This window comes from Neophocaena asiaeorientalis, unplaced genomic scaffold (assembly GCF_003031525.2).
Source record: "Neophocaena asiaeorientalis asiaeorientalis breed wild unplaced genomic scaffold, Neophocaena_asiaeorientalis_V1.1 scaffold496, whole genome shotgun sequence".
NCBI lineage: Eukaryota > Metazoa > Chordata > Mammalia > Artiodactyla > Phocoenidae > Neophocaena > Neophocaena asiaeorientalis.
The window spans coordinates 3,520,412-3,533,571 of NW_020174375.1; positions in this window are offsets into that span (position 1 = coordinate 3,520,412).

The window sequence follows — 13,160 nt, forward strand, 5'->3', positions numbered from 1 at the left end:
TTAATTGACTTACTAGAATCGTTTGTCACAGTTAATTGTTCTCTCCAACTTGAAACACTTCCTCTTCGTTTCCAGGATAGGGACATTCTCCTGGGCTTCTTCCACTGGCTCCTCCTTTTCAGTTTTCTTTTGCTGATTCCTCTTCTCCTCCAAAATAAGAAGGTGCCAAGGACAAGGACCCCTCTTTTCCTTACCGATCCTCACTTCCTTGGTGATGTCATTCAGTCCCCTGACCCACAGATTTACAACTCCAGCCCTCTACACTCTGGCCTTGTATATACACATGGCTCATTCTCTCACTTCTTTTCATTTTAGCTGCCTATTCGGCAGGGCTTTTACTATATAAAATTGAACCTTCCCCTCTCCACCCTTCCCAGACTCTGACAATCCTTATCCCACCCTTCTTTCCTACTTTATTATTCTTCGTAACATTTATCATGATCTCATATACCACATTTACTTGTTTTATTGTGTATCCTCTTCCACTAAAATCTACATTCTGTAAGAACAGGGATCGAGTCCCCTGTGTCTATTGTTTTATGTCCAGACCCTAAAGTATTTGACCCATTATAAGTGCTCAGTATGTTTGCTGAATGAATGGTCTCGCCTAGTTTTGTTTCCCACTTTCCCCAAAATGGAGGAACTGAAATTCCTTGCTTAGTCTTCCTACAGATTAGGGTTTTCAAAATCTGTTGATAGGACTTCCCTGGTGGCGCAGTGGTTGAGAGTCCGCCTGCCGATGCTGGGGACGCGGGTTCGTGCCCCGGTCCGGGAAGATCCCACATGCCGCGGAGCGGCTGGGCCCGTGAGCCGTGGCCGCTGAGCCTGCGCGTCCGGAGCCTGTGCTCCGCAACGGGAGAGGCCACAGCAGTGAGAGGCCCGCGTACCGCAAAAAAAAAAAAAAATCTGTTGATAGACTTCTCTGATCCTGAACATGCGCCTCCACCTCCAGTACTTAGTGGCCCGCCATCTGGATTTTATCAGTTGCAATCTTTTCTGCATGAATGGGCTCTTCTGGACATTTTGTTAATGGTACTCATTTCTGTCCTGAGGTCGGAGAGTTACTGGTTTGTTCAGGGAACAACCAGGTGGCCAGTGGGGCTGGCTGGAGCAGACTGAGCCAGGAAGACAATGGGCGGAGATGAGGTCAAAGTGGTAACCAAGGGGCAGAGAGGGAAGATGCAGATCAAGAAGCACGTTGTATAGCTTAAAGAACTTTAGCTTTTACTTAGAGTGAGTCGGAAAGTCCTTGGACATTTTGGATGTAGGTGTAACATGATCTGACATGTTTTAAAAAATTCACTCTGGCTGCTGGTTGAAAATAAATCGCTGTTCAAAGTCATTTAATTTTTCTGTACCTCATGTGCAAAACCAGTAAGTTAGATCAGAGGTCATTTTAGGTTGCATCAACTTTTTAAAATAATTAATTAATTAATTAACTTTTGGCTGCATTGGGTTTTCGCTGCTGCACGCGGGCTTTATTTGCGGCGAGCAGGGGCTACTCTTCTTTGCAGTGCGCGGGCTTCTCATTGCAGATGCTTCTCTTGTTGTGGAGCACGGGCTCTAGGCACGGGGGCTTCAGTAGTTGTGGCTCGCGGGCTCTAGAGAGCAAGGTCAGTAGTTGTGGCACACGGTCTTAGTTGCTCCGTGGCACGTGGGATATTCCCAGACCAGGCCTCGAACTTGTGTCCCCTGCACTGGCAGGCGGATTCTTAACCACTGAGCCACCAGGGAAGTCCCTCAACTTTTAAGAAATCATAAAAATATGAGTGGAAAAGGATTTTTTTTAATCCTGACTTGAATTAAATGTTTTGTGATCGACAACAAACAATAAATCAATTGCTTAACTTGACACTATTTTTAAATAAGTACTTGGCAACAGTTAATTCACGATGATCTAGGCTGCTCATCAAAGTGCCCTTCACATTCTCAGATTCCCCGATTTGCCAGGGCCTCACAGATATTTTCACATGTGCCCACTGAAACTTGGCTTGAAGAACTCCGGAAAGGAAAAAATGGCAGAGATTCAGCAGATGCAGAATTTACTGTGAATCATATTTGGACGAAACTAATCAAGTCTTGGCATGAAAAACTGAAGGACAATGTTTTCAGATGTATTGTTTTCCTGATAACACTTTAAAAAATTCCAAATGCTACCTATCTAACCAGATCAAGCTACCTGAGATACTGAAGACTTTTCTGAATTTGATTCTCAGTGTGAGAATAAGCTATGTATATTAGTCAGGGTTCTCCAGAGAAACAAAACCAATAGGATGGATAGATAGGTAGATAGATAAATATTTTAAAGAATTGTCTTATATGATTGTCGGGAGCTGGGGGGGGCTGATAAATCCAAAATCTGTAAAGTAGGCAGCCTGCAGCCTAGAAATTCAGGCAAGAGTTGAGGTCACAGTCCAAATTGCACAGGGTAAGAGGATGAAAACTCAGGCAGAATTTCTATGTTGCAGTCTTGAGGAGAATTCCTTCTTCAGGAAACCTCGGTCTTTGCTCTTAAGGCCTTTAACTGATTGGACAATGCCCACTCATATTAGGGAGGATAATCTGCTTTATGCAAAGTCTACTGATATAATTGTTAATTACATACCAAAAATACCTTCACAGCAAAATCTGGGCTGGTGTTTGACCAAACAAACCCCAAATTTGGCACCATCACCCAGCCACGTTGACACGTAACGTGAACCGTCATACCATGTTAACCTTCAGTTCAAAGACCCTTCACATGGTAGGGTCTCAGTAAACGCTGACCTGAAAAATATTCATTTTCAACAACACAGATTATCCCACTCATCTGAAATTTTGCAAGATATTCCAATTACATCGTTCTTTACTTTTCTCTTTTTGCTGGAAACAAAAGCAAGAGCTACAATTCAAAGTTCTATTATTAGACTCATGCCTGAGAGTAATCAGTAGTATTAATGAGGAAGGAAAGGACACATTTTCCTCTAATTCTCCATCCCTATAATGACAATATAAGTTATATTTGAGAACTGCTCAAGTGAAATCTCTAGATTAGGTTCATTTACTAAATGTGAAAAGTTACCTGATAATGCAGAAAAGTGTTCTACATGACATTGGGTCTGCAATGTTAGAAGTGACTAAGTGTATTTTCATGGGGCTTGAAGCCCTCTTCCCCTCACAGCTGGAACCACTGGATTTCTACAAACTAGAGTTTCTTAGAAAAATCCTTTCTTAAGAAGAATTTAGGGAGTTGTATCCTAGCATCTTGGAGCACACCATTTGTCTACTTTGCTTCTATTAGGTCTCACCCTGTGCCCTGGTACTGAGAATTTCTCTTGCTCTAAAGCCGCAAATACACATCTTAAACATCCTGTTAATTCAATGCTGATTATATATTTTAGCCTAATTGGCATTCCAGTTAGATATCTTCCTGGGATCGAAGCACTGTCTTGCTCTAGTGAAGCTTCTTTTCTTTCCAGGGATGGGACACCCGCCTCTGGATTGAAGATAAATAGCTAAGGTGCGAGTTACCTGCTCAGGATTCACTACCTCCTCAAATTTTTCAGTCCCAATGGCTGGCCTCCAGTACCAGCTATGTGCTATCCATCTATAGAAATATTCTTTCTGCCTCAGCCCTTCCAGCTGAAGCTACTTTTCCAAGATACATTGCCTCTGTTGCTGTACCCTTCATATACCACGTCCTTCCCATGAGATTGGGCTTCCTTTCCAGAAGCCAATCCCTCTTTCCTCCCCCAGCTCCACCCAAGTTTGTCGGTCTACATCTAGATCCTCATTATTCTCAGGTTGCCTGTCCTCTAGCAGAATTCACAGAGTATTATCACCCTTGTATAAATGAGCCTGGGTTTTCTCACCTGTAAAACTAGGAGATTATACTAGAGATGACCCTTTCAGCTCTGACAGTCTTATGATTCTATAAATGCCTCTTTGATTTTTATAAGTTTATTTATTTATTTGTTTTTAATTTTGGCTGTGTTGGGTCTTCGTTGCTGCACGCGGGCTTTCTCTAGCTGCAGCGAGCGGGGGCTACTCTTCGTTGCGGTGCACAGGCTTCTCATTGTGGTGGCTTCCCTTGTTGCAGAGCACAGGCTCTAGGTGCATGGGCTTCAGTAGTTGTGGCACGCAGGCTCAGTAGTTGTGGCACACGGGCTTAGTTGCTCCGTGGCATGTGGGATCTTCCAGGACCAGGGCTTGAACCCGTGTCCCCTGCATTGGCAGATGGATTCTTAACCACTCTGCCACGAGGGAAGCCTCGCTGCTTTGATTTAATGGTCCTTGACAGCACCTCAGAGAAAATAAAATCACACCAGGCTCTAAGTAGATTATTTCTATTCCTACATATCTATGTCTAGTTCTTTCTTTTTCTCATGATCAATTTCTCACCATTTCTTTGGAGTAATGTTTCTATTTCTTAGAGAGTATTTTTCCTTAAATACTCTAGCTATTATCAGACCATTAAGGGATGTGTTAAAGATCTTCCATCTGCGTTTCTTATGAAACATAAATTGAACTTAAGTGGAAAGCACTGCTAATCTACTGCTTCCTGTCCCTCAAGAACTTGTTGGTAAGCTTTCTGGCTGGGACCCATACGTGCCTCTGGTACTGGGCCTTTGCTGGTGAGGAAATGTTTGGACTTGTCCACCTCCTCCTTTCTCTTTGTAAGAGAATATTTTCACACAGTGCATTTATTAGGAACCTTGTTACCCGAGGCTTAAATATAAGTAGAGGATTAGGAGCTTTTAATTAATTGACATAAGATACAAACATATCCATGAAAGCATAACACATTTTAATGATATACTGAGCAAAAGTTAATATAGTTTTCCATTACCTATCAGAACAGGCAAATCCTCTTGTCACTTATCTTTACTTTTAGAAACGAAGTTCATAACAAAGTTTTCACTCACTGAGCTACTCTTTTTTATTTCTAATCAAAAAATTCAGCAAAGACACTTTCAGGAAACATGGTATCTATATCATATGCATAAACTGAATCTTAAAAAATGATTAATGGGGTTTTTCCCTTTCCTAAACAACTGAATTAAATTAAAAACATGATCAAGCTACTGTACTGGGCTGTACAGAAGTCAGTCATTAATATTGTTGTAAAAAAATTCAATAGGAAACAGCTGATTCAGTGGACATGGAAATATGTCCTCTGCAGACTTGAACTTGTCTGTCCCCAGCCACATTTGAAGTTATTCCAATAGCTCCAAGCAAAATAGTGACAGAGTAATTGGCATTAAACAAGATGAAGGATATGTGTGCCTTGGCTATTATGTTAGCAACTAAGTACCTTGAAATACTATCAGCCAAAAATATAATTTCCAAAAAGAACATCACTGATATAATAAATGTTTGTGACCTTTCAATCTTCTAAAGGTTTAGTATGGTTCTAGGAGGAAAAATTAGGCATGCTTGCACTGCCGTATCTTCTCCTTTAAGCAGGGGTTGCTTCGCAGTAAGAGGTCACCTTAGAGGGGAACAGGAAAACCTCCCTGGCCCCAGATCTCTCCCTCATCCACTGACATTCCAGCCCAAAACATCCATCAAAGCTGTTTAACATTTTCTCCCTGCCCTCCTGGGAGAGATACCATATCTGGCTTCAAGACTTATTTGCTTAAAAAGTTCTTTCCTGAGAATCACTTTTTTTTTTTTTTTTTTTTTTGCGGTACGCGGGCCTCTCTCACTGTTGTGGCCTCTCCCGTTGCGGAGCACAAGCTCCGGACGCGCAGGCTCAGCGGCCATGGCTCACGGGCCCAGCCGCTCCGCGGCATGTGGGATCTTCCCGGACCGGGGCACGAACCCGTGTCCCCTGCTTTGGCAGGCGGACTCTCAACCACTGCGCCACCAGGCAAGCCCTGAGAATCACTTTTGATGGAGGAAAGCTGAGAGTCAGAAAACACGAACATGTCAGGAGTCTGAAGTTGGGAAAAGAGAATATAAGCAAGGGCTCGGGAGGGGAGAAGGGAAATTAAGAAAAGGAGTATTGGGTGGTGAAGACTAGCTTTATAAACTTCAGTGTCTTGTGTCTAGGGTCCATGTGAACTTAGAAATTCTTAAGTTTGAATTCTAAATGGATAATGATTGGATAGAACAGACTGAGGAAATAACGATAAAATTCTTGAAGATACAGAAACAGAATATATAGATCACCAACAATTCAGCTTTGATCTAAATGAAAGGCTAAACAGATCCCTGTAGAAATCTTTAGATAAGTACACTAGACTTTCTTGTAGCCAGTTATATTAGTTCCTCTTCACATCTTGGCCCTTTGTTACTTGAGCTTTCCTCGGCACTGACACTTTTTACCTCTCCTTTTGGCCTTTTACCTCTCCTTTCTTTGTAAAGTTCTCTGTGCTTGGTTTCTGTGACACCAGGCTTTTCTGCATTTCTTCCTACCCATTGTCCATTTCTTTTCATTCTCCTATTGCTGGTTCCTCTACCACCGCTACTCTATGAACTACTGATGCCTTTCATATTCTCTAAGGGAAAATTCATCCTCTCCAAAAGTAGTTTTATCAATACCAGTAGTTTTCTATCTTGAGCCCATTTTTCTCCTCTGGGATATATGGTATTGGACTTCTCTATCTGAATGTGCTCCTCGAAGTTATACACACATTTCCTCCCCACTTCACTCCCTTTCCCATATTCCATATCATAAGGAAAGGTATTACCATTCAATTGCTCAACTGAAATCTGGGGGTCATGGATTCTTACCTTCTGATCAACTATTGATGGCGTTACCTACTCTCCATTCCTATTGCCACTAGGCACCCCTAAGTGCATCCCATTCCTTGCTACTGCAATATCTTCCTGACAGGACTTCAAATCCCTTCCCCTCCCATTCCAGGCTCCATCATAGATGGAACAGGACTCCTTGCCTCACAATTCTTTCAAGGTTCTCCTGCATCTTACAGAATAAATTCTACACACATTTACGCATGTCATCTATTATGTAATTTATGATTATATGTCACACACATGCGACACACACCACTTTTAAACCAGCAATACAAACTACTTTACGTTCCCAGAACACAACCTATTCTCCTTTCCTATTTCCACTTGATTTCTTTTGCCTGGAATGCTTTTCCATCACCCCTTGCCTGCCTCCTTTTTTATTGTCAATCTCCTACTTAGGCTTTGTTTCTCAAATCAGATATTTTTCCTCTGTGAGGCCCTCTCTGATTCTCCCCTGTGGTTCTGGTGTGTCTTATGTACATGTACCTGTGCCATGGCAGTTGCCATGTTTGTTCACTGAGCAGCCCCAGCATCTGGAAAAATGACTGGCACATAGTAGGCACTCAATAAATATTTGTTGAATGAATGAATATTGCTTATACTTATTGGTATATCTGTTTCCCTACTAGATTATTAGCTCCCTTGTATCTGTAATAACTGGTCTGACAGAGTAAGACCTCCACCTTTAAGTGATGGAGTCAGGTTATGTGAATTTCTACACTTTACAATCTTTAGCACATTTCAAGTATTCAAAAACGTAAAGTGAATTATTACTAAAATCCCAACAACATTCTAGCTAATTTTGAGAGTATTTATTTTGCTGAACAACCAACTTTAGCAAGTACATATAAATGGACAGAAGACAATATTGATAATAGCAAGTGATTAAAAAAAAGATAATTCACTTTGGAATTTGGAAAGTACTCTTTGTACTTACATTATATTATGGGACTGACTGATGACCCAGAAATTCAAAATACATTAAACAAATCTTGAATTCATACTTGAATTCATACTGGCCACCTGGGTTTCCTTCTCTGCCCTCTGATCCTGACTTCATACTGGACACTGATTTCATCACCTCTTAGACTGATATTAAGAAACAGTTTAACTTCATAGACAATGGAATTGGAATTTCTCTGCACACCTGAAGCAAGGCATTAGTTCACAGCTCTCCGAAGAAGAACGTTTTAAAAAGTCTTCTTTTCTAAGGGTTTCTGCTAGGTTAGAGAACAAAGGGCCTCTTTATTTTAATAGTCAATAAAATTAGTGCCCAACTTACAGATCATATAAGGCCAGCTGAGGCCATAAAAGTCCAGTTAACCTATAGTATACTGGAAATATTAAACATTGGCAATAAAATTATAGAAAACTGGCTTCAACACCAGAATATATTTTTTAACCTCCTCATTAAGGTTTTTTAAACCTCATTAAGCAATATCCTTGAGTCTCAGCACACAAGGTTATATGGATCTTATCCTGCAAGTGAGGTTTATTGGCTCTTCCTAAAAGAGCAAGAATTGATGGTTCACTCCATTTTTGCCTGAGCTCCAAAGCAAGCTGCCTTCTCTGCAGGCCACCTGGGCACTAATGACAGGACAAGCATGGGTCCTTTCTCCTCAATATGACACTGAACAAGAGCTTTGCTTCTCCTTTTCGCCCAGAGATCTATTTCATTTCTGAACTCCCTATTCATTCACTCAACAAATGTTTCCTGAGCATCTACTGGGAGACAGGCCCCCTTCGAGGTGTTGAAGATACAGTGAACACAACAGATAAATGACCCTGTCTCACTGGAGCTTTCTCTCGTTTCCTTTATCCACCTCCCTCAGTGAAGATGAGAGAATCTGAATATGCTGGTTCTACTCTTCAGATTAGCAAATGTGCCAGTCCAGGGGCCATAGATGGGATTAGTAAATTCTCCCATCTTCAGAGGCTGTCCCAGGTCTCAATTCTGAGTTAACGAGTGGTACCCATTAAGTGATTTGCCAGAACAGGTCTGAAACCTGTACTAGGAATCTCCTGAGGGAATAGGTCAATGGTTCTGATGAGGATGGATAACACTGAGAACAGACTTCTTGGAATACAGCATCCTCCCACATATCCTGGTCCCTGGAGTACTGAAGGTTATTACTGCTGGGAATCTGATGCAGAGAGAGCACAGTCAGCACAGCTGCTCTGGGACTGTGTCCTTTTTCTCATTCACGGGCCAGCTAAAGCAGCTGCCATATAACTTGGTCTCTACCTGCCAATTGCCATTAATTGCCCTTAAGTCATACATTTAAAGAGCTAAAGTAGTTTATACAATTTTATATATGTGAATATTTATAAACTGGGGTTTCCATCTCAGGAGGGTCTATACTTAAGCAGAGCTAGTCATAATGTGGAAAAAAAGTTGTGGTGACTAGAGTTAACTGCCCTGGTGACCAGAACCAACTGACATAATGTTCTGAAGTGTTTAACTTTTTTCTTCAGTCACTTAATTCATTTTATGGAGTATGAGAATAAAATTTTTGTATTGAAATGCTTTTTGATACCATTTCTTTCACATCCCCTGCTGTGCAAGTGAAGCAGTAGACGACAGACATCGAAAGGATTAGACTGTTCTTTTCCATCACAGCTGGTACATATTCAAAATGCAAACCTGCCTGGGTATTTCCAAGGAGAATATTCTTTTCATGATGACGCTGGAGTAATCTATTCTTTAGTAGAAATGACCTGTTTTCATGGCCTGATAACTGAGCAGTTTCATATGATTTGATGTACTCTTCGGGATCAGAAAAATCTGTCATAGATCTTCTCTGAAGATTAGGGCAATAAGCAACCTAAGATTCTCCGATCTTCAAAGGAAACTACAAATAATGACTACAAGGTCACGGAAAAAAAATTTTAGTACAAGCAGCAAAAAAACCAGACTCATATTTCATCTGATGCTTGCTACATGTTTTCTAAAACTCAAGGAAATAAAACTTTAAAGATTGACTTTTCTTTTTAAAAAGAAATCTAAAAGAGGCTTATGTCTAACTTAAACCAAAATTAGGGGAGTATCAGCTACTTCTAGGAAAAAGGAAGACAGAAAAGTACTACTTACACTGCATTTTAAATTGTATGAGATTAGAGAATAAGGACTCTTTTGCTTATGTTATTTATATGTTTAATAACAGTAGCTGCCATTTATTGAGCACCTACTAAGTGCCTGGCATTGTATTAAGTACTTTACATGAAATGTGGTAGAATGATTAAAAGTGCATGTTTGGCATCACACTGCCTGAGTTTAAATGCTGACCATTTACTATTTGTGTGTTCTTGAGAAACCTACTGAACCTTTCTCTGTCTGTTCAGTTGGAACATGGAGATAATAATTACATCGACATCATAGGATTGTTTGAGAACTAAAGGTGTAGCATACTGTAAGTACTCAATATATGTTAGCAATTATTATTATCTCATCTAAGGCATGCAGATAATTTAATGAGGTGCCCATATTTTCCCATTTTTTGGTGGCAATATGAAGCACATAAGGTTAGGTTACTTGACCAGGGTTAACCACCTGGGTCAGGCTCAGCTCTGTTGAATTCTCAAGGCCTATACGTTTAATAACTACAATATACTATATTGCCAAATAACACTGGGCACCTCAAATCCTTTTTGCACTTGGGCAGAGTACAAACGGTTAAGTTGTATATGCCTGAAATTAGCAATATAAGAGTCCTTGGGTTGCCATCACAGTTGCTAAATTCACTTCTGATGGACTCGTAGAGAAGAAGATTCCATCCCACAAGCATTTCCAGTTCATAATCTCAATCAATCACGGGAAGAACTTAAAAAACACAGTTATGTACATTTTGAAACCTAGCAGTTGAACAACAAAACACTCAGTGTATCTCTTTATAAAAGCCAATGTCTGTAGTTAATTCCCCTTTCCCTCCTTTTTTCTTGGTAGGTGCAACTGATTCATATGGCTACAAGAGACAGATGTTGTTAGCCCTGTATATTCATGCATGCTGTACGATCAGGTTTTGCAGTTAAGAAGTTGAGTTCATGAAGGTCAATCTGTATGGACGGGGGATATTTAATTTATAGCCAGGATTATGTTTTTGACTACTTGGTACAATGCTGGGGTATGCTGTCAGAGCACAGAACATAATAAATAATAACCACAATAAATGTGCTAGGAAACTGGTATAGAAGTTGCCTAGATTGATGGATCTCATTTGCTACCCTCTATTATTCACCTCCAATGGAAATTACAATTTGCTTGTAAAGATCTCTCATTTATTTAACTTCAGTCTTTAAAAAAAATTTCTTTCCCTCTTAGTTATTTATATGTGTTTATCAAGTTTGTTTTTCTCTTTTAAAATAATATTCCTTTGAGGGGGAGTTAAAAGAGTCAGCTTTGCCTAGCAGCATGCCAAGTAGAAAAACCACTACCATCAATTTTCTTTCCAATAAAAGATGATGCTCAGTGGTAGACTTAAATTCCCGTTCTAACCTCACTGGGTGTGGACGAGGTTCTCAAAGGCTACTAAATGGAGCAGGGTCTACACCAGGAAGGAAGGAATTTTTATGAGTAACAAGAGTGAAAATTAAACCATCATATATGGTGATAGCCAAATAGGGAGGAAAGAGAAGTGTAAAATCAAAACAAAAGGATTATTTAAGGGCACATCTCCATAAAGTGGAGGGGCGTGGGTGGCTCTTTTCCGAATATGTCAAGGGGAAAAGAAATAGTCCATGAACTTCTCCTCTCCCAAATGCATGTACCTGAGGAGTTTGAGAACCATTTGGAAAAGGATTAAGAAGCAACTCAAGTAGTTACCTCATTCAATTTTTCTTAAACATTCTTTTTAAATGATTGACACAGCCCTTCAAGAATCTGCTGGAAATAACAAATCTTCTGCCTATAAAAATGCGTGAGCACAAAATTTCATACAATTTCAGGATCCTTGAAACACATCTGTAGATCCAGGGACCCCGAGATTAGGAACCACATGAGCCTCAGGAGAATGCTTTATGCTTTATAGGGTATAGATCAGAACGTTGGCCAAGTTAAATCAGCACTCCTACTGCAACAGAACTGTTAAAGATACTGACCACTTTATACAGTTTTATAAACTTCTAAATGCTTTCTCATATATGAGTTATTTGATATATTAGCCTAATAGTAGACATCTAGGTACTCAGCTCAATAGATTAGGTAATAAAAAGGGTAATATGAATACCTAATCTGTGCCCTGCTGCTTACCAACGTCTGATATTCTATTAGGATTAGATTTTGTATAAATAAAATGTTCCCTCATGAAACATAAATACCCTTGGTTGGTGAACACTGAAGTGCTCAGCTTCTAATACCTTAGAATGAATATTTATCAGATTTTTTTCCAACAAGAAACAAAACACTTAGATTTTTGAAGGTGTTAAGATAGACACCTAGATGAACAGCTCTCAAAATTTTATCTGAGGGCCCTGGGGAGGTACATGACATCCTCTCTTTGCCAATTATCAATACATATCTTTGTGAATCTGGATTTTCTTCATATACTTCAACCAACACCACATATTGTAACCGACTGGATGCAGAAGCAGATATGAGAATCCAGCTGTCTTCTATTAAGCCAGACATTAAGATTTACAAAGACGAAAACAATGCCACACGTTTCACTATTTTTTTTTGTTTTGTTTTGGAAAATAGAGATAACCTGTAATGCATTTTTTAATTTTAAGTAAATTTACACATATTTTAAATTTGTTTTAATTTCTAAATGATAAATATCAGTAGCTATGATTCACATAAACAAAAGCTCTTTGGAGTCCTCACCAAATTTTAAGTGTTTTTAAAGGGCCCCTGAGACCAAAAGGTTTGAGAACTCGATAAGTCTCAGAAGACAGGTCTGGGTGGATGAGCAAGTGCAAGGGTGAGAGGGTTGTGAATACAAGAGTCAAGGGACAGAGGACAGCAATGTGCCTCTTGTCTTGGGATGGGGGTTCCTTGACTGGTACTAAAAGTGGAGAGAGGAAGATGCCGTGCAGTCTCTCTTCATTTTGTTTGTGACCTGTTCTAAACACAGTGGTCATGGCAGCGCAATTTCTGGAAACAGATCTCAAGAATCAAGCAAGTAGAATCTCAAATCCTAAAATTAGTACAGACAACTGCTGATTGTTAAATGAAGTACACTGAAGCTCCTCCTTTTTCTCCAGCGAGGGTACAAAACATTTTTGGAGCTCTCGATTTTGTTTTGCCAAATGATACAAGATTTGTTATTATTGGGTTTTGCATTGTTTGTTAATAATTTTTTCACCGTTTGTAATACCATTTCCTGGGGAAAAAATCTAAAAGGGGACAAATCGGTAGCGGATAGACGGAAAGACTAAATGTACCTTCAAAGAAATTCATCTTAAATTTTAATATTTACCTACTA